The sequence below is a fragment of the Macrobrachium nipponense genome, chromosome 10 (assembly GCF_015104395.2).
Source record: "Macrobrachium nipponense isolate FS-2020 chromosome 10, ASM1510439v2, whole genome shotgun sequence".
In the NCBI taxonomy this organism is placed as follows: domain Eukaryota; kingdom Metazoa; phylum Arthropoda; class Malacostraca; order Decapoda; family Palaemonidae; genus Macrobrachium; species Macrobrachium nipponense.
The window spans coordinates 40,242,844-40,265,777 of record NC_087204.1 but is presented as its reverse complement, the minus strand read 5'-3'; the positions used below and the strand labels follow the sequence as shown (position 1 = coordinate 40,265,777).

Below are 22,934 nucleotides of genomic sequence, written 5' to 3'. Positions count from 1 at the left end.
ATGTCGAAAGTCGAAGGAGGGTACGAGGAACCCCCACCAATCTGGCGTGCCTTCGGCAGCTTCTGACGAACCTACCCAGACTGCCAAGGAGCGTGCGCGTGCACGTCTTCTCAAGGAGTGCTTTTCTTCTTCGGAAGCTTCCTCCCGCGCAAGGGGTGGAGCTCTCATGCCGCATCACGTCCGCTGAAAAGGACGGCTCGTGTTCGGGACGCTTCACGTCCAAGTTGTTCTCCGGAACTTTGCTCTTCGCCTGATAGTGCGTTTGCTGCTTTTCCTCCGCAGAAGAAGCGTAAGGATTCTTCGGAGGCGGAGTCTTTCCTAGATGATTCTTTCGAGCGCCGCAGTCGCTCTAAGGTGCGTGAAGTGGCGGTTCCTGGGAGTAGGAAGAAGGCGTCCCCTCGCCACTCGCCTGCTCACAGGATCAGCCCCTCCCCAGAAAAGGAGGCTTCACCTACAAGCAAGTTTCTCCAGTCGCTGCAGCAGCAACTTCAAGAAGTAATTCCTTCTAGAGAGACTTTCCCACATCGCCGTAGGAAGGACGACAATCTTCCTGTGAAGAGGTCGAGGCGTTCTCCCTCTCCCTCTCCTCGCTCGTCTCTCTCTCCGTTTGACTCTCCCTCTAGAGTTCGTTCTGCTCCCCAGCGGCTCTCTAGAGGAGGTGAGAAATTAGTTTCTCGCTCTCGAGAAGCGGTTGTATCCGCTACTACGAAACTTGCAGATAGTAAGCGGGTTTCTTTAGATGCCGAGCGCGCTTCTGTGAAAGTCAAGCGCGCTTCAGTGGACGCCGAGCGTGATTCAGTGCAAGTTAAGAGCGCGCCAGTGGACGCTCAGCGCGTTACAGTGGACGCTCAGCGTGCGCCAGTGGATGCCATGTGTGCACCTGTAGCTGTCGAGCGTGCTTCAGTCGGTGCCAGAAGATTGGCATCGGACGCCAAGTGTGCGCCTACGGACGTCAGTTTTCCACCACCGCAAGCGCAAGTGGAAGCGGGAACTCTTCCTGTTCGTCGCTCTTTCTCTTTTGAGAAAGCTCGTGTCTCTTCCTTACTTCCTCCGACTTCTCCAGTGTCTGAAGAGGAAATTAGTGACGCTTTCGTCGGAGTGGACAAAGAACAGCAGTTGGCTCCAGTCTCGACGGACTACAAGGTTTTAACTCGTCTGCTACAGTCACTCTTTGCAGACACTTTTCAGCCTGAAGCTCCTCGTACTCCTCCCTCTCAGTTTTCGTCATCCAAAGCTGCTAAGATCTCGGGCTTTGTGAAAATGAAGAAGTAGCTTTCTACGAAATAAGCTTTTCGCAAGGTCCACGATTGGATGGAAAAGAGGAAAGCTTCAGGCAAGACTTCTTTCGCTTTACCACCTTCAAGACTTTGTGGCAAAGCTGGTATGTGGTACGAGACGGGAGAAAACGTCGGAGTTAAGCTTCCAGCCTCGGCTCAAGGAGACTTTGGTAGTATTGTGGATGCCGCCAGAAGATCTTTTCTGTCTTCTTCCAAAGTTTCTTGGACGCATAGTGAGCTAGATTTTCACCTTAAAGGCCTCTTCAGGACACTAGAGGTCTTTAATTTTCTTGACTGGTGCCTAGGAGTTTTGGATGCCAGGTCCAGGAGTTCTGATTCCATCAGTCTGGGGGAGCTGTCCAGTGTATTGTCTTGCATGGACAAGGCCGTCAGGGATGGTTCTGAGGAATTGGCTGCTCATTTCAGCACGGGACTGCTTAAGAAGAGAGCACTCTTTAGCAATTTTACCGCAAAATCGGTCTCGCCAGCGCAAAAAGTGGATCTACTTTTCGCGCCTTTCTCAGAACATCTCTTCCCCCAGTCTATGGTAAAGGACATAGCCGCCAGTCTCCAGGAGAAAGCAACCCAAGACCTTCTGGCACAGTCTTCTAGGAAGCCTACAACTACTTCGTCTTCTGGGTCCTCTGCTTTGAAGAAATCGAAGCCCTTTCGATCTGCTTCTTGCTCGAAGCCAGCCCCTCGAGGAAGAGGCTCTTTCAGAGGCAAGACCCCCGCTCCTTCTAAGAACAAGAAGTGAGAGGGAAGTCCTTCAGCCACCGGTAGGAGCCAGGCGTTATGGAAGCTGTGGGGACGTCCTCATGTGGACGTTTTCGCAACTTCCCGAACGAAGAGACTTCCGCTTTATTGCTCCCCAGTTCTGGACCCGGGAGCAGTGGCAGTAGACGCCCTACTGTGGAATTGGTCGGGACTAGACATTTACGCTTTTCCCCCATTCAAGATCCTCGGGGAAGTAATGAGGAAGTTCGCTGCATCAGAGGGAGCGAGGATGACCCTCATCGGCCCCTTCTGGCCAGCGGCCGACTGGTTCACGGAGGTGATGTCCTTCCTGGTAGACTTTCCAAGGACTCTGCCCCTAAGGAAAGATCTACTCAGACAGCCCCACTTCAAGAGGTACCACAAAAACCTCCCCGCTCTGAGTCTGACTGCGTTCAGACTATCAAGAAGTTGGCCAGAGCGAGGGGTTTTTCAAGACCTGTGGCTACGGCGATTGCCACCGCAAGGAGGCCCTCCTCATCGCAGTTTACCACTCGAAGTGGGCTGTCTTTAGAAGTTGGTGCAGAAAGAAGGGCATTTTCCTCCACTCAACCTCTGTGAGCCAGAGACAGATTTCCTTCTTCACCTCAGGAAAGAAGCGAAACTAGCCGTTCCCACAATTAAAGGCTACAGAAGCGTGCTTTCTGTAGTCTTCAGGCATAGAGGACTCGACTTAGCGAATGACAGAGACATTCATGATCTCATTAGATCCTTTGAGACTGTGAAAGTTCTCCAACCGAAAGTACCATCGTGGAATTTAGACGTGGTATTTAAGTTTCTCATGTCGAGTCAATTTGAACCGCTCCATTTAGCTTTGCTTAGGAATCTTACTAAGAAGACCATTTTCTTAACCGCTCTGGCGACAGCGAAGAGGGTTAGCAAAATACAGATCATAAGCAAGCACATTGGGTTCAAGGATCATAGTGCAGTTTGTTCCTTAAGCCCTACGTTTTCTTAGCAAAGAACGAGAAACCCTTCCAACCCTTGGCCGAGGACGTTTGAGATCAAAGGGTAGTCGGAGCTAGTGGGATCTGAACCTGAGAGAGTCCTGTGTCCTGTCAGGGCTCTCAAGTTTTATTTGCAGAAAACCAGAGCATGCAGAGGCTCTTCGGAGAACTTGTGGTGCTCTGTGAAAAAACCAGATCTTCCGATGTCGAAGAACGCACTGGCGTTCTTCTTAAGAAGTACGTGGAGCTTCTAAAAGTGAAAGCCCACGAGTTGAGGGCTATTGCTACTTCGGTGGCTTTTCACAAGAATATGGCAATCAAAGACATTTTGGGCGCCACTTATTGGCTAAGCAATTCGGTGTTTGCTTCACACTACCTGCGGGAGGTGAAAGCAACATACGAAAATTGTTACTTGCTCGGACCATACGTCGCTGCAGACACTGTTCTGGGGGCAGGAGGTAGCGCTCATCCTATCCTTTAATGGTTAGGGGAGTTTTTAACTTGTGTTATGGTTGTGGGGTTGACCGCCTGCGGCGGATCTCCCTTCCATTAGCTTAGTCTAAGTGGGATACCTTTGGTAGGCTACGCCAGGTGGTTTTGTTTTACTTCGTTGCCCTCATTGTATGGTCAATGGTCTAGTCACGTCGTGGTCTCGCCCCTGTTGACAGATCATCTGGAGTGCACCAGCTTTATAGGTCTCAACCTCGCTGGCAACTCTAGTAGCACAAGCAGACTTACACGGCAGTAACCACGAAATCAGCTATGCTAACAGGTAAGGAACCAAGATATCAATTATCTGCATATATATGTTTCCTAAAATCTTCTATTCTGTCTACTCCCACCACCAAAGGTGGGATTCAGCTATATATATATCTGACAGGTAAGTTTCATGAACAAAATGATATTGTAATGATACAATTAAGTTTGTTCATACTTACCTGGCAGATATATATAATCAAGTACCCACCCACCTCCCCTCAGGAGACAGTGGAAATAAAAATTATGAATAGAAAATGGGAATGGTTCCTGATACCCGCCTCCCAGCGGCGGGAATGGGTACTAACCACCTGACTCCCACTGCGTGTGTCGTAAGTGTTTAAATTTCTGTCGGATTCGGAAAATACAGCTATATATATATCTGCCAGGTAAGTATGAACAAACTTAATTGTATCATTACAATATCATTTTGTTGCCTTCATCTGTAGTGTTAAGTGAAACTAACCACTATTAATTTTATTCATAAGCTTTCTTTTTTCACATTTTCCTGTATTTTTGTGTTCAAGTAATCTTATTCCCATATAACGTCCACACTGCAGGGCATATTTTATCCATGGTAAATAATTTTTTGTAAGGCTCTACTATCTGTACATTCCTGTGGTCATATTGCTTCCTTTGTTAGGAATTTATATGATGTGGTTTGGTAGGCTTAGCTGCTTTTATTGAAAATCTCGTTTTTCTGGATTACCATATATGTATGGGTGGTTTGTTCTGCTATTCTTCTTCAAGGGGGTTCTTATAACCTCTATATATTTTATATTCTATATGGGTCCCTTATCATACCAACATCCTCCAGTTCATATATATTTTTTTCATTTAGCCAATTTTCAGAATATACTCTGCTTCCATGTTTGGTTAAATATCTCATCGTTTTCAATATTCTTTTTAATTTTCATCTTTACATCTTTTCCCCTTTAAAATTTTCTCTATCAGTCTTCATCTTGGTTTGAAAGTTTTGTCAACTGACATTGAGATAAGTTCTAGTGCACCAGGGTCAGGTTTAGTTTAGTGTTGTTATTTTACCGTGGTGTGAATGGCTCAAAATTTTCTCAAATCAGAATAGGTGGATTAATTCTCTTTGGAACAAATTTATGTGAAGATTCTGATCAAAGAACTACAGACAGGGCGTCATTTCAGATTTTTGGGTGGGGGGGGGGGGGGGGGGGGGGGGGGGGGGGGGGGGGGGGGGGGGGGGGGGGGGGGGGGGGGGGGGGGGGGGGGGAGGTGGGCAAAGACAGTTTGGCGAGGGAAACAAGCCTAATCAGCGTTTTTATTTTTATTTTTGACCTATTTTATGTTTTTGAAGCCACATGAGCAAGGTATTTCAGCAAAAATTATATACTCCCATTACTATTTGTTTATCTCATCATCACTGACAGCTAGCTAGTAGACAGACAAGAATTAAGAAACAATATTTTTGAGAAATTTTATATATTTATGATTGCACATTAAAAAGAAAACATGCTGTTACTTCTTGGGGCTTGGGGGGTGAGGGGGGCCAAGTTGAGGCTTGGGGGGCAAGTTGAGTCTTTTGGGGGCAGGGGGCCAGTTGAGACACCCAGCCACCCCCAAATGATGCCCCTGACTGCAGGAAAGCATAAGCCTGCTATTTTCTTCTCACTTCAATTGGTTTTGAGACCAAATGGGGTAAATGTCAAGTAAGAAATAGTATTGCCCTTCAGAAATAACACTCGGATTTGCCTCTTCATAATCTTCTGGTACAGCTTAAGAGCATTAGGTAATTTCTTTCTTGAAGCAGCATCTCTTGAATCACCAATTGCTGTAAAGATTTCCAGGGCTAGAGAATACATAAAGGAATCTTGCGTAATGGACCCCTTATGAATGGATAGTATTACTGTACTGTATTAGATGTAGCCTCCATTTCTGAACTGATTAGGATGTTATGTGTCCTTGTTGAAAAGTCTGTTGTGACCAGTCGGTGATTACTCATGTGCAACCATTGCCTTGTTTGTATACCTTCATACAGTAGAGAACAACTTTATTTTATACATTTTGAATGACTTATACAGGCTTTTCTTTTATTTTGATTGTACTTTGTTAGGTAGGCTTGCACTAGGTTCCTTATAATCCTTTTGACCTAGCCATGTGTAATTCATGGGTTTTTTCTCAAATATAATATACTGTCTGGGTATTTCAAGCTTGTACTTTTGAAACTGCATACCCAGAGCTTTTGAAAATATACTTGTAAAAACTGGTCCCAGCAAAACTAACCTGATGCGAGTTTGAAAACTCTTACTGTAATTAACATTTTCTAGCAATGGGCTCTCTAAACCTTGAAAGAAAGAATCTGATATTGATATATTCTGCTTTGTATCCTGGCAGCTAACCATTTTAACCACTAGCTTGGATGAAAAGCATCCTTTTGAGCATAACATTCAATTGCCAAGATATGCAAGGAAGTTAGGACCCTTGGTAACCAAGGATTGATGGTGTGCATTTGTAAATAGCCTATACTTGTAGCGCCTGTTACTTAAATTTTTAAAAGCCTTGGATCAACCAAAATAAAGGAATTTGTATTTGAAGTGTTGAAATGTACATTCCATAATTTGGATGGGGGCTAGTGTCAGACCAACTTCACTCACTGACAGTGCTCCTTCATCAGTGGGCGATAGATCATTCAGTGGACCCCTCTGCCAGGTATCCCAGGCAGGAGGAAAGTAGTGGTGGACAATCTAAGTTGTTGAAGTCAGGTCATAGGGACAAAGTGGTCTCTACACCAGGACATAGCAAAGAAGCTCTTTCATCTGTGGGGAAGGTCCTCAATAGACTTATTTGTAACAAGATTCAGCAAAAAACTAGAGGTCTTCTGTTCCATGGTTCCAGATTCCTTTGTAGTGTGTTCCCTCCAATTTGTCTAATGGCCTCTCAAAACCTCAGAATGATCCTAGCTGTTCCCATGTGGCCTCAAACGGAATGGTTCCTCGATCTCCGATCTCCTAAACTTTTTGTCAGAAGCTCAAGGAGAGATTCCTCAGTGGCACAACCTTCTGTGTCAACCGCACTTCCAGAGATACCACTGCTCAGTAGGGTCCCTATCTCTTCACGGCTGAAGACTATCCAGTATCTCCCCCAAGCGAGAGGCTTTTTTTGCAGGCAGCATCTAAGATGTCTGGCTATCTCAGATCTTTCTCAGCCATGTACCAGGGCAAGTGGGCTGTTTATTGTAACATCAATCCTGGAACACGTGGCTAAGACTCAAACCCTTCTTCTCATGATGACAGATTTGAATCCATTTCCATTTTGTCCCTTAATTACTTTCTTGGCAACAAACTTGATGAATTACTCCTTTGCATTGTCAGAGCACTACATACACTGCTATCTGAAAATGACTCGCAATCTCAGACCGGAGTGCTGAAGACTTTTCCTTAGCACTGATCGGAACGAAAACGAAATGTTAAAAAATTTGATCTTTTGGCTTCATGAAGCTGTCAGACAACCTTTTAGCTTCTTGAAACTATCAGACAAGCTTATTGTTTGACTTCATGCCCCAGTCCTAACACAGTGCATGCAAGAGCACATGATGTTAGAGGACTAGGCCCTTTTTTGGCATTCAAAAAGAACTTGTCTGTTCAAAGAATTTTGAAGACTGGCACTTGGCTTTGTCAGACCACCTTCACTTCCTTTTATCTGTGGGATGTTGCCCACAGATCCTTGGAAACTTTTTCCTTGGGTCTGGTGGTGGGTGCTCAACAGGTTGTTTAACTCATCCAGCGCCCCTAGTGGGACAGTTTGTATCTTACTTAAGATGTTGATATGAAAGTGAAAATTAATGAGATGATTGGTCTCTCTCCTTTTCCTTTCTCTTCTTCTCTACCCAGCGGGCAATGAGATGTCACTCCATCATGAGCTGGATTGGATTTGATACAGGTGAGACTGTGGCTGTTTTGTTTGAGTTTTGCTTTTTCCTACATGAATATTAAAACTTTTGCAAAAGCAAGTTCTTTAACTTCCTTCTACATTGTCACATCGTGTACAATTGCCCAGAAGTTTGACTGGTAAATAATTATTTATTTATCATGTCAGAGGGTTTAGTTCCCTTCCATAGGCTTCTATAAGCCAGGAAGAGTTACTAGGAGAGGCTTAACTTCCAGTCAGTTCCAGACTTATTTCCTCCCTCCAAAAGTGAATCTATCCGTAAGTTAAGACCCTCCAAAAGTGAGTCTATCCGTAAGTTAAGACCCAGGTTTCTTCCGCATATAAACAAATGACAAATTGTTTAGTCAATTTGTATTTTTCATATCTAACAAACCTTTGGTCTTAACTTATAGGGCCCACCTCTAGCCACCTCTCAATCAAGCTGCCTGGCTTGGAAGAAACTGAAACATCATCTCTGACTCATATGTGAAGGAGGTTGACAGTAGCCACCTAGGCCTATCAACCTACTGCATTGCCACCAATTCCTTGTTGTTTTCTTCTTACCGGTTTGCCAGCTGGCGCTTGAAGAATTATCCATAGTTAAGACCGCAGGTTTGTTAGCTATGAAAAATACAAATTGATTAAAAAATGTCATTTTCTATTCAACTGCTTTACTGTAGTGTAGCTGTAATTATTAATAATTTACTGAGGATAAGGCAAATATAAATCTTTTCCTTTTATTTTCAGAACATGCAGAAACATTAAAAGAGGATACCAGATCCTGGGATGAAATAGATGATGACAGTGGTGAAGAAAATTTTGTAATTTGTTATTCAGATGGAGTCAGTGCAAAAGGTAAGCATTGCAAGTGAATTAAAGTCTTTGTTATGGAAGAAAGAAAAGGCTGTGATTATGAAGAATAAGAAATAATAATACGGGTAAATAAAAGAGATGAGGATGGTACATTTAAGTTTCAGTGTAAGTTTAGGGAATCTGAATTATTATGAATGACTAAGATTGAATGTCATAAGAAATGGAAAGTGAGAAAGAATAGCAGTCACTATATTTATGAGTTATTATTATTATTACTGAATGGTTTAACCTGACCACAGAGTTAACATACAGTGGTCCCCCTCTATCCATGGGGTATGTGTACCAGACCCCTCCGCAAATAGTTAGAACCCACGAATAGTTAGAACCCCTTTAAAAATGCTTAAAATGGCCTATTTTGTTAGTTAAAACTCAAAAAAAAAACACTAAAAATTTGTATACGTACCTGGTTTTTTTAATAGTTTTATCACAAAAAGTGCATTTTATGATGCAATTGATAAAAAAATGATATTGTTATAATACAATAAAGTTTCATACATACTTACCTGGCAGATATATACATAGCTAAGACTCCGTCGTCCCCGACAGAAATTCAAATTTCGCGCCACTCTCGCTACAGGTAGGTCAGGTGATCTAACCGGCCTCCGGCCCTGGGTGGCAGGACTAGGGAAACCAATTCCCGTTTTCTACCATCATATGTTTTCTCTTACCACCTGTCTCCTTGCGGGGAGGCTGGGTGGGCCCGGGGGCCCTAATCGTATATATCTGCCAGGTAAGTATGTATGAAACTTTATTGTATTATAACAATATATTTTCATACAATCAACTTACCTGTCAGATATATACATAGCTGATTGGCACCCTTCGGTGGAGGGTAAGAGACAGCTACTACTAGAATAGACAGGTAAACAACATCTGTTGTAGGTATAAAATAAAAACCTTGGTTCCTACCTGATAGGTGGTAGGACTTCGTGGGTGTTTGCCCCGTTAGTCTGCATCACCTCAATCAAGAAACTTTAGCGAGATATGTGATCTATGGCCAAGAATTCTTGTGGAACTGCCGAAGGGGTCTTATCCACTTACTCGGCAGAGCCTGAAAGGACTTTGTCAATGGGTGCTGATCCACTTATATGACAACACACCTTATTAAGGAGCACACAACCAATCCCGACCACCTGATCCTAACCACCATGTTAGCATTAAAAATTGCTCCGAATTATCCCCAAACTCTTCGCAACAACCGTAACTCAAACCAAATTGCACACGCACACAATAATTTTCCAAAAAAATGTACTCATCTACTAAAAGATATCAACAAGAGTTCCTTACTGAACGGAAGTGACTGGCCGCCTGTGCGGTATCTGCACTTGTTCAGCAGAAAGTCTAGAACATATCTATTAGACTTAAGTAGTAAAAATTAAGGATTGTTGTTAGCTCCTGTACCCAGGATTGTGCCCGCAGACACAAAAGGACCTAAGGAAAAACATTTTTCATAGGTCACACGCACGTCCTTCAAATAGTGAGAAGCAAACACAGAATTACATCTCCAATATGTCGCTTCCAAGATATTCTTCAGTGACATATTTCTCTGAAAAGAGAGAGACGTCGCCACTGCTCTCACTTCATGAGCTCTTACTCTCAGGAGTTTGAAAGAATCATCCGTGCAAGCCTTATGAGCGTCCGTAATTACGTTCCTGACAAAAAAGGCTAAGGCATTCTTAGACATAGGTCTTGATGGATCCTTCACTGAGCACCAAAGACTTTGTCTAGAACCTCCCAACTGTTTCTTTTTCTGTAAGTAAAACTTTAACGCCCTTACTGGGCAAAGAGACCTCTCCGGTTCCCTGCCGACGAGACCCGATAATCCTTTTACCTCGAAGTTTCTCGGCCAGGGATTCGAAGGATTTTCATTCTTCGCCAGAATAATTCCTTGAAGGAACAGATGGCATGAATCTATATTGAACCCGACTTTGTCACTAAGGGCGTGCAGTTCACTAACTCTTTTCGCCGTCGCCAGTGACAAAAAGAAATAAACATTTTCTCGTTATATCACGAAACGAGGCCAAATGTAGGGGTTCAAATCTCTCTGAAGACAAGAACTTAAGCACTACGTCTAGATTCCAGTTAGGGGGAGAAAGTAATCTTAGACTTCTTAGTCTCAAAAGACCTAATCAGATCATGTAGATCTTGTTATCGTTTCCCAAATCTAGGCCTCATTCCTAAAGACGGCCGATAGCATACTCCTATAGCCCTTTATCGTGGCTACGGAGAGACGCGATTCTTCTCTAAGAAATAACAGAAAATCAGCTATTTCTGTTACAGAGGTACTGGAGGAGGACAACTTCTTCGACTTACACCACCTTCTAAAAACTTCCCACTTGGATTGGTAAACCCGGATAGTGGAAGTTCTCTGGGCTCTAGCGATCGAGCTTGCTGCTTTGCTAGAAAAGCCTCTCGCTCTGACAAGTCTTTCGATAGTCGAAAGGCAGTCAGAGCGAGAGCGGGGAGGTTTTTGATGAAACCTCTCGAAGTGTGGTTGTCTGAGAAGATCCTTCCTTTGTGGAAGGGATCTGGGGAAGTCTACTATCCACTCCAGCACCTCTGGGAACCACTCTTGAGCTGGCCAAAAGGGGGCTATCAGGGTCATTCTTGTCCCCTTTGAAGTCACAAACTTCCTGAGCACTTGCCCCAGAATCTTGAATGGGGAAATGCGTAAACGTCTACCTGAGACCAATCTAGCAGGAAGGCGTCTACTGCTAGAGCTCTGGGGTCTTCCACTACTGAACAGAAGACTTCTTCCAGTCTCTTCGAGAGGAACGTCGGCAAAGAGGTCGACATGAGGAGTCCCCCAAACCGAGACCAGAGATTGTGCGGCAAACGTCTGAGTGGAGGGTCCATTCGGTATGAAGGACCTGGTTCCTCCTGCTCAGCCTGTCCGCTCTCACGTTCCTTACTCCCTGAAACGAACCTCGTCAATAGAGATGTTCCTTTGCGATGTCCACAAACAGCAGGTTCTCTTGCGAGTTCGTAAAGGGCATACGAGTGAGTCCATTACCTCCTGCTCCGGATGTATGCAAGGGCGGCGGTTGTATTGTCGTGCATTCACTTGTACTATTTTGTTGCTCACTAACGGTTCGAAGCTCTTTAGAGCTAGGTGTACAGCCAACAGTTTCCTTTGCAGTTTATGTGCCAGGACACTTGAAGAGCATTCCAATGCCTGACACCTCTCTCTTTCCCAGGGTTGCTCCCCAACCTTTTTCCGACGCGTCGGAAAAACAATACAAGGTTTGGGCTCTGTATTTCCAGGGAAGTACCCTTGTTTTCCCTCAGTGGGAGTAACCACCACCATTCTAAATGGCGTTTCATCAGAACTGGAATGGGAAAACTGTCCGAGAGAGTCCTGTCTTCATGTTCCACGAACTTCTGAGGAAGAACTGAAGAGGACGGAGATGAAGTCTTCCTAGATGAAAGAAACTGTTCGAGCGAGGAAAGGGTCCCTAATAGGCTCAACCATTCCCTCGCCGAAGTACGTTCCTTCCTTAGGAAGAGAGAGACTTTTTCTAAACCTCTCGTTAGTCTCTCTTGAGAAGGAAATACTCGAAAACCCCCGAGAACCATCCGAATCCCAGATAGACCAAGTTCTGGCTGGGGATCAGTTGGGACTTCTCGAGGTTCACGAGTAATCCTAAGGTCTTTATCAGGTTGAGTGTCACAGTCAGGTCCTCCAAACACTTTTCTCTGACTTTGCTGATTAAGCCAGTCGTCTAGGTACAGAGAAATACTGATTCCTTTCAGATGAAGCCATCTCGCCACATTTTTCATAAGGCTCGTGAAAACCTGAGGCGCCGTAGACAGGCCGAAACACAAGGCTCTGAATTGGAAGATCCTTCCCCCCGTCATGAAACGGAGGTAACTTCTTTGACGAAAGATGGATCGGGACGTGGAAAATAGGCGTCCTGGAGATCCAGAGACACCATCCAATCCCCTTGGCGAAGAGCCGCAAGGACTGAAGCAGAGGTTTCCATGGAGAACTTCTGTTTCTGAACAAACTTGTTCAGAGCGCTGACATCCAGAACTGGTCTCCAGCCCCCCGAGGCTTTCGCAACCAAGAAAAGACGATTGTAAAACCCTGGGGAGCTTTGATCCAGCACTAGTTCTATAGCTCTCTTGTCCCCACATCTGATCCACCATTTGTTGAAGAGTATCTTTCAACACAGGGTCCTTGTAATTGGCGGACAATTCCCTCGGAGGTTGACGTCCAAAAGGGGGGGGGGGAGGATTGTCCAGGAAAGGAATGAGGATCCCTTCTGAAAGCACAGACATCGACCAAGCGTCTGTGTCTATGAGAGTCCAGGCTTCCGCAAATCCCCGGAGCCTGGCACCTACTGGTGTTTGGAGGAGCGCCACTTCACTTTCCCCTTTTAAAGGGACGGAACGAGGCTCGACCTCTCTTCTCGGTCGTTTTCCTTTTAGCGGTAACTCTAGCGGGAGGGCCTCCTCGAAAGGGCCGAACAGGAGTAGACACACCTTTCTTTTCTCCACCATCACTGGTCTCTTCTTCCTGGAAGAGTTCAGGCGAGATCCTGTGTCGCTTCTCGTCAGAGATCGGGAAATATCCCTCACCAACTGTGAAGGGAACAGAAAGTAGACCTAGGGGCGAATAACAAGGCTGCTCTTTGCGAATGGGATACTGCTTTCGTAAAAGAAAGCGCTAAAAACAGATCTCTTCTTCAAGAGACCTGCTCCAAATAAGGAAGAAACTTCCCCTCCCCTGAGCCGTCCTGTACCGCCTTGTCAATACAGGACAAAATTGCAAGGAGTACGTCCGGCTCTAGCCCTTCAGGGCATGAGCCTTCTTGGACATCACCCCAAGGGACCAATCTAGGAAGTTAAAGACTTCTAGAATGTGAAAAAGTCCCTTGAGGAGATGATCCAACTCTGAAAGACCCCAAGTAATCTTAGCAGTGTTGAAGGCTATGTCTCCTGGATGCATCTACCAGACTGGAAAAGTCATCTTCAGCGAAGCTGGGAGAGTGAGACCCATATTCTCCCCAGTCTGGTACCAAATCCCTCTCTTGCCCGTAAGTCTAGCGGGAGGCATGCAAAAAACACTGTCCTTACTAGCTCTTTCTTGGTTAGCATCCAGCTATCCAGCGACTGAAGAGCTCTCTTCATAGAAATCGTTGGTCTCATCTTCAAGAAAGCCGACGACTTCGGCGTCTTAGAGCAAGAAAAAAGTGAACGAGGCGAAGGAGGAGCGGCAGGGATCAATGCATCTCCGTATTCCTGGAGGAGGAGAGCTGTCAAAACTTTGTAGTTAGACAGCCCTTCTCTGCCGTGAGTCTCGTCCTCTGAGTCCTCTTCTAAAATCGGATCAGAAGGAGAGGCCACTTCCCGTTTCCGGGTCTTTCCGGTCCAAAACTCTCTCTACGGGAGACAAACTCCTAATAGGAGAGGGGCTAAGAGAGTGAGTAGAGCTCCTATGCTTGGCTGGCTCCTCGCACTTGGCTGGCTCCTCGCGCTTGGCTGGCGCCTCGCGCCTGGCTGTTGCCTCGCGCCTGGCTGTTGCCTCGCGCCTGGCAGGATCCTCGCGCCTGGCTGGCGTCTCGCGCCTGGCTGGCGTCTCGCGCCTGGCTGACTCCTCGCGCTTGGCTGGCGCCTCGCGCCTGACTGATGCCTCGCGCCTCTCTAAACTCTCGCGCCTGGTTGGAGCCTCGCGCCTTTCTGGTGCCACATCCTTGTATGTAAGATGCTTGTCTGGCGCCTCGCGCTTGGTTGAATCCTCACGCCTGGTTGTTACCTCGCGCTCGGCTGAAGTTGCTGGTCTGGCAGACGTCTCCCATCTGGGAATATCCTCGCGCCTGTAAAGCGTTTCTCGCTTGTCTGCCGCTCTAATCCTAGAAGACGCTTCTCGTCTGTAGGAAGCCTCGCGCTTGTCTGGCGAATCAAAATCGTCCAAAGAGTCTCTATCCGAGTAAATCTCAAAAGACTCACGTCCCACAGGAGCTTCACTCCTGGCGGGAGAAGGAAGACGAGTCTTCTTGACCGGAAGTCTCACGTCTTTCTTACGAGGAGGATCCTTCGAAAGGACTCCTACCAAGGCGGATAGCTGTTCCTGCACCGCCAAAATGATCCTCTTGGAAGCCTCTCCTGCGTCTTCTTGAACGGGAGAGGGAGAACTCGAAGGAGTTTTGCCCACATCATGGGACGTCAAAATCCTCTTCGCCTTCTTGATGGAAGGAGGCGCTTCTTCCGAAAAGCGTTCTGGGCTTGAATCCAACACAGGATCTCTCCAGTGCCTTTTCAGGGGCCTGGACAAGTCCGAATCCTTCCACCCTCGTTTAGGAGAGGGAGAAGCGGACGAAGAGAAGCACTCTCTGAGGACGCTTTTCCTATAGCGGTCCTGAGCAGTCTGTCTATTTACAGAGCCTGCTGAAGGGACGCCTGACCGGGGGGAATTCTCCACAACCTCCGTACGGCTTTCGACTTTCCTTCTCCTCTGGGCTTGGGAGCTTGGAAGAGGTCTAGCCGGGATATTTCATCCGTCGGCTGGCCTTATCAGCGTCGCAGAGACGGTCAGACGCCCCCTCCACAACACTGGGGACACTCACTTCACTATAATCACTTTCACAGTCCTTACCTTTCATCGGTAGTCCATTTTTGGATCTCATCCTGTGAGAGTAGCTTTCAGTTCAGCAATTTCCGAGGCCGAATCTGAATGTAAAAGCCAGTGAGGGCCCGGGCCTGATACAGAATTAGAATCATAATTAAGAGAAGAGTTAGAATTATCCAAAGGCTCAATAGGCCTTGTACTACTACCCGCAAACTTAGATGCAGCCCTTCTGACTCTATCCCTTTCTAACTTCTTCAAGTAAGAAGTTAGAGTCTTCCATTCCTCAACATTCAACCTCTCACACTCATGACAGGTGTTAGAAATAGAACAATCAAAACCCCTACATTTGCGACATACAGTGTGAGGATCAACCGAAGCTTTCGGTATCCTCACCTTGCAGCCTACATTCACACACATTCTCACACAACCACTAGAATCAGACATTCTTGAAGAAAAATCAAAAGCAAGTCCAAATCCAGTCCACAGTAGCGAATGCCAAAACAATGATCCAGGTACGTCACCAAAAGTCCACAAAAAGATGATCAATTGTCTAGAAAAGCGAATTCCAGTCAAGAGGTGGCAGCAACGATGTTGATACCACCGGCGACAGAAAATATATGAGTAGAAAACGGGAATGGTTCCTAGTCCTGCCGCCCAGGGCAGGCCGGTAGATCACCTGACCTACCTGTAGCGAGTGGCGCGAAATTTGAATTTCTGTCGGGGACGACGGAGTCTTAGCTATGTATATATCTGACAGGTAAGTTGATTGTATGAAAATGTGAAGTACTCTTCTAAATTAATTTATAATGTATAGAATTTTAGATTACAAATTTATATTAGTGAACCATTAAAAAATGCTACAGGTGTATTATTTAAGTGTCTGTTTAGTTTGTAATTTATTATCATGTTGTGCTCTGTGTACAATAATTGAAGTTAATTGCATTTTACTTTTTATCTAGTAAAAAAGGATCAAGAAGACGAAGTGGGCATCTCCCAGTATACTGAATACCCAATAGACTTCTGGTTTCTTATCAGGTAATGCCATTTGAAGTTAAGAATTTTAGAAAATACTGTTAAGTACTACTGTCACCTCTCAATCAACACGAGGGTTACGTTCCTGGAGAGCGCTCGTTAATTAAAAATGTGTTATTTAAACATATTTTTCCCATAAGAAATAACAATAATACGTAAAGGGGTTACGTTCCTGGACTTGGGGAACTCGATACTGCATTATTAATATATGTAATACATATTATGTATGTCAGACTAAAAAGAAAAACAACAAAATCTTTCTCTTTATTAATGAATAAACAAAGTCTTTTGCTTTATTAATAAATCCATACAGTGCACTGTGCTATCGAAATCTTTGTGTTTTTTAAACATTTTTAAATATTTTCTAGCTCATGTTAAATTGAAAACACATTAATTAAACACGTTAATTAAGAGGTGACTGTATGTGACTATATAAGAAACTGTATGTGACCATATAAGAAACAAATACCTTCTTTGACCTGTGTAGAAAACCATGTTTTGATTTTGCATCCATTAACAAGCAAAATATACTGGATTTGATATATCTTTGGTGATTCTGCCTTTTATCACCTGCTGTACTGTCACATACAATTTGATTGGAACAAGAAAGTGCAGTGGTTGTTCCTCAGTTTTGATCATAAGATCATTCTTAGATAAGCTTATTAAGAATTTCAAATTTAGTCCCCAATCATAGCATTTTTATCAATTTTAGTTGGTATAGTTGCCAACAAAATGCATACACATAAAAAAAGGCAGACAATAATTATTATGGTACTAACACAAAAGCTGTCTTCCATCTTGGTATAGATCACTGTAAACTTGGTAATCAGAAAAATAATCAGGTTCCAAGTTGTTACCAGTACTGACCATGTGATACTGATGCAGTGAGAGGGAGACTATGGCTTAATGTACCATATCCTGTTGTTATATATTTGAAAGTTTTTTTCCTGCAAGGTTTATTGCTGGAAAATTAAGATTGATGAAGCACTCCTTTGAGAAGTTTTCAATTTTAAGGAGCGTCTCAGTAGCATGGTTGGTTTGGTGTTTGCTTCTCACCTCGGTAGTCGCGGGTTCGATTCTCAGCCATTCCATTGAGGAGTGAGAGATGTGTATTTCTGGTGATAGAAGTTCACTCTCGACGTGGTTCGGAAGTCACGTAAAGCCGTTGGTCCCGTTGCTGAATAACCATTGGTTCCATGCAACGTAAAAACACCATACAAACAAACAATCAATTTTAAGGGACCATATAAGCTAGCATCAGTGCCCTTCTTGATTAATTATTATGATTATTATTAATGTTCACAAGATGAAACTTATTCAAATGGAAGAAGCCCACAAGGGACTGACTTGAAATTAAAGTTTCCAAAAAATATGGTGTTTTCAATAGGAAGAAGTAAGGTGAGGTAAAAGGAAATACAGAAAGAAGAGACCCCACTTATTAAACAGGAAAAATAAAAAAATTATAAATAAACAAACAGATAAAAATGTATTAAAATGCAAGAATAGTATTAGTGTAGTAATGTATATTGCACTCTTGCTTGAACTCCAATTGCACAACTTCCTCTGGGAGGCTGTTCCACAGTCCAGCATTGTGAGAAATAAAGGACCTCTGGAACTGAGAAGTTCAACAGTGAGGTACATTTACAGCATATTGGCGTTGCTGTTCAGTGAATCTGGTTGCTCGCAGCAGGTAAAGAGGGTCAAGGATCAGTTGGGAATGTGAAGACCTCTGTTGAAAAACACCTTATGAAAAAGTGGCAAACAAGACACCATCCGTCGATGGTCAACTACGTACCACTATTAGACAACAGAAACCTACCACCACAAACCACTGTCTAAAAAGAGATAAATCACAGGCAGAAGCTGACATCCACATTGGAGAACAGTATTCTATATAAGGGAGTACAAATGACCTAAAACAGGTTGCAGATTTTATCATTGTTATAAATTTATGAGGCTATACAAACTACCTAACTTTCATTAGATGTTTTTCAAAAGCTAGACATGAGTCAAAGATTACACCAAGAATAGTTAAAGCTTCAGACTCATTCACCAAAGTTCCATCCAACTGAAGGGGAGAATGGGATGGGAAATCTGTACAAGATCTGCTAATCAACACTGTTTTCGTTTTACTGGAGTTCAGCCACATATCCCACCAACTATGTACACCATTCCACCGGTTCCATGCAACGTAAAAGCACTATACAAACAAAAAACACCATTCCCTGATCCGGTCCATGTCCTGATTGAGGCTGAGGGCAGCTTCATTTCTTAAAAGTGGAGACTTGAATATATGTATACATCAACAGCATAATGAATAATCTTGTTTTCCAGGCCAACAACCATGTCACTTCTATACACTAAAAATAACAGTGGACCAAGAACACTGCCTTGTGGAACTCCAGACACAGGTCTTAGTTCACTAAAGATCCCATCCACAGCAACTGGCTGCTGCCTACCTGTAAGGAAATCTTGAAGTATGTAGTCCTAAAACATATCTAACCACTCCAAGATTCTGAAGTTTATAGATAGTAAGTGCCTTGTGATTTACTAAATCAAAAGCAGCACTGAAATCTATCTAAATTGATCTTAACTCAAACCTTTATCAAGGTTCCCTTGCAAATTGCCTGTCAACTGTACAAGAGCATTGCAAGTAACTAGCTGCTTCCTATATGCATAATTACTATCAGCTAACAATCCTTTAGATTCAACATATTTATATAGTGGCTTAAAAATAAGTTTTTTAGCAACTTTGGAGAGCACAGGGAGAATAGAGATTGGCCTGTAGTTACTATAGTCTGCATATATGTAAATCTTTGGAACAGGCATTGAATTACTAAGCTTGCACTCTTCTGCATAGATACTGCATTGACCTAAAAATCTATAGAATCTATGAAAACGGTGTAATTTTCATTTGAATTTGGTCTGTTTGTCATGGTAGGCTCGTCTACTTGTATCGTCAAACCATGGCTGGTCATTTGTCCTAAGTTTGGTAACCTTTCTAGGGACATATCTAATTAAAATAGCTGCAAGCATTTCATTTTAGTACATTCTTATTGGGATCAGGATCTAATGTAGCATCTGGAATATTAAGTGCCTGACAAGCTTCAACCATGTAGGGGGATAGTGTCGCCAGTGCACCTCACATGGCACATTACCTTAGGTTCTTTGCAGCATTCCTTCGGCCCCTAAGTGCAACCCCTTTCATTCATTTTACTGTACATCCATTTATATTCTCTCTTCTGTCTTGCTATTCATCCTCTCCTAACACTTGTTTCAGTGTAACTGTAAGGTTATCCTCATGTTACATCTTTCCAGCCTTTCTGCTCTCAAATTTCCCTTTCATTGCTGAATGGCCTCATAGGTTGCAGTGCTTGGCCTTTGGCCTAAATTTTATATTCCATTCCATTCCTGACAATAATGCAATCCCAGTTGGCTCTGGATTTCAACCAGACCATTTTTCCAATACGTTGTGTAATTAGGAATATATACTGATTTGACAGATGTGTCCATCTCAATGGTGCAATGATTAGAAGTGCCTATATATATTCACAGACCTTGAACTTCACAACAGCTGGAACATCTATGAGTATGAGGTCTAATCTATTACCAGAAATGTGTGTGGGTTCCTCAGTTAACTCAACAAAATCCGAGGATACACAGAACTCAAAAGCATACCAGTCATATTCATCTGTAGAATTTGAATTTAGACAGCTGTCTGCTATAGAATTGTCAATATTTGATTACTATAAACTGCAAATACATAAACATTGTAGAACTTACTGAAGATTTTAAAACAAAGAATATCTTGGCAACTACACTTCAATTTTTTCTGATGATCAATAAGTTGTCTGGACTTACAATATACAGCCATACCTTGGGTGTGTGGGATGTTAGTACTATAACTAAAGTCAGAGGCATCAAACCCTTCGGTTAAAAACTCAACGTTTGACTTTTTACTACTCACAACATGAGTCTCATAGATCATCAACTGTTCCTGCAATATTCGTATCAAAAGTAGAATGATAGCTTCATTAGTAATTGTAGCTCATTCATACTCTGGGATATAAGCAGAACCCCTACAATCTTGTGGAAAACATCTAGTATTCATACTAATGAGATAGTAATAAGGCAGCAACATCATCTACTAATGCTTCCACCATTTCATGGGTAAAATTATATATAGCTTTTGCATTGCTAGTTGTGCAACCCTTAAAAATTTGAGAGTACATTTCAGTTACTTGGAGTCCAGAGATGGGATTTTCAACATCTTGTAACTCATCAACCTCCCTTTCACTTCAGTATTATTCTTTAGTATATTCACTTTCTTGGTCTGTTGCTATATGCATTTGGCTTAAGTTGTGGGAAAATATAGCTACTTGAAACTAGTGGTTTTTGAAATTTTGAGCCTCTTAAAATGTATTTAGCCTGTGCAATCTTGGAACTTAACTCATCATCGAAATATCTGTATAATGAGAGCAGTATAGTTGAATATTGTGTTATTTAGTAGTGCAAAAAGGTGTATTAATTTTAAATGGTGAATATTCAGCAAACTTTTTTTTTTTTTTTATTGTCTGATGTAGTTCTTCCCATGATTTTTAATACTGGACTAGAGAATGTGAAATAACCTGTTTTGTCATAAAATTGATGGCCTGAATCTTTTGCATACAAGATTTTTTTTATGACTGTATGTGAACATAATTCTTACAAATCTTTTTTTTTTTTATTCAGTGAGAAAATACACCCTGAAGATGTGGGAAGATTTGCTCTAATATGTCATGCTACATATTATGTTGTCTCAACTGCTCGATTTTGGTTCTCTTTATACCGAAGGTAAAGTATAATCATCATTTGTCCACTTACTTGGTTCATTATTTATGAATGTAAATTGTATGGGAACCTACTACATTTTTACTTGCTGAATTAAAGATGTGGCAGATTTCTTAAATAGTGTATTTTAATTTCCTTGCGTAGGAACTTTCAACTTTGGACGTCAAGAGAAAATTTTTGTACTCGTTCCAATAATTTGATTGTTACTTTGGGTAGTGGTTACAGATTAGCTTTTATCATGTGTATATATCAAATGTGTTTTTCAAGAAAGCTTCTTCCAAGAAATTTAATTGTTTTAGTTTTATGTCACTGGAATAAAGTAAATGGCTCATTTGTAGTGTACTGTATCATAATTTTAATGTGGCTTGATTTGTACAAATGAGAAGAAAATCCCTCCCACGAAGAAAGAGTAGAAGCTCTACGATGCTCCTTCTTACTATAAAATAGCTTCCACTTCTCTCTAGGCTATGCACGGCATTCCGTGCTGGGATTTGTTATTGTACAAACATTAGAATGACACCTACTACAAGTTCTGTGAGGATCTGTCACTGAAGCAGCTATAAAACGAGAACACGGGAAACCTTGAGTACCTGGGCACACACGTCGTCGAGGCTGAGAAGGAGCAGAAAAACTAATAATAAAACACACACACACGCGAAAACGGGCGATGAACCGGGTAAAGGCCGAGAGAGGTCAACCACAACTCTCGCCCAGGCGCTTAAGAAAAAGACTGAACGCTGTGGCGTGGGTGCGTGGTCCTTGGCCACTTTTCACCTGATATACTTACACGTTGCCAGATCTCGCAAGATTCCTTGCTTTTCATCTGCGATTTAACTGGATCCAGCTAGGCGCTAGAAATTATCCTATTGTTAAGACCTCAGGTTTGTGGCTATGAAAAATACAATTGTTCCGACACGGCATACAAACCTTCGGTCCTTTTACAATAGGAAGGTACTAGCGGCAGCTGGATAGGTCGTAAGCTTTCGAACAAGGGGTTCGGTAGTTAACTGCTTGTCCGACAGGCGCGCGCGCGCGACTGGGAGGTAAACAAATCACTTTTGCTTTCGGCCTGCTGGCGTGTGGACGTGTATCATCGCTCTCTGCCCGCTTCATCGTCGTTGCTTTCGCATGGTTGTGTTTTTCTTTTTCTATTTATCTAGTGAAACTGAATTGTAAGTACAATCATTTCATATTTATTTCCATTGAATTCAATTGTGAATTAAAGGATCTTGGTTTCTCCACGCCCTCCAATTACCCGAGTGCCGGGACTGAAGGGCGTAAGTGCGGGAATTCATTTTCCCAGAAATGATCCTCGTATTGTGTTATGCTCGGTGACCGAGGGCGGGAGAGCGCTCGCTCCGAGCGTATATTTTGGTTGGAAATGTGTAGATGAAAATCGTAAGTAAGTGCTCTTTTCATTTATATTTTTTTTTACCTGTATGCTCGTTGCCGAGCGAATGCGCTCGGCACGAAAACTTATTCTGTATGGAAGTGGAATCGCAAGTACAGTATTCTTTTTCATTTTCATATATTTATTTTGATTGTAGCAATACTCATTTTGGATCAGTTTCCGAGCTTACCCGGAAATTGATCCTTTCCCCTTTTTATTTGAATGAAGTGAAATCGCAAGTGCAGTTCTTTTTCATTTTCATATTTTATTGAGATTGCATTGTTTACTTGGATCAATGTTTCCGCTATTTCCCGGGAATTGATCCTTCCCCTTTTTATTTGTATGAAGTGAAATCGCAAGCGCAGTATTCTTTTTCATTTTCATATATATTTTGATTGCATCAATTCATTATGGATCAAGGTTTCCATTCATAATCGGGAATGGATCCTTTTACCCTTGCGCTCGGTACCAAGGGCGCAAATGCGCTCGATCCGAGCCCTTATTCATTGTGAAGTGAATCGTAATGCAAGATTCTTTTTCATTTTATTCCTTTTATTATTGATTGCATCAATATTTATTTGGTTCAA

The 22,934-nt window shown here is 43.0% G+C and overlaps 1 protein-coding gene and 1 long non-coding RNA gene across 3 annotated transcripts in view; both read left to right on the top strand.

The window, feature by feature from the left end:
- The window catches only part of LOC135223574 (transmembrane protein 183-like), a 152,816-nt gene that overhangs the window by 59,071 nt on the left and 70,811 nt on the right, over positions 1 to 22,934 (top strand). The window lies entirely within an intron of this gene.
- LOC135224148 (uncharacterized) lies at positions 8,370 to 21,874 on the top strand. Its single transcript, XR_010316651.1, has 3 exons — positions 8,370 to 8,506; positions 16,055 to 16,130; positions 20,859 to 21,874. It is a non-coding gene; the product is annotated as an uncharacterized LOC135224148 (long non-coding RNA).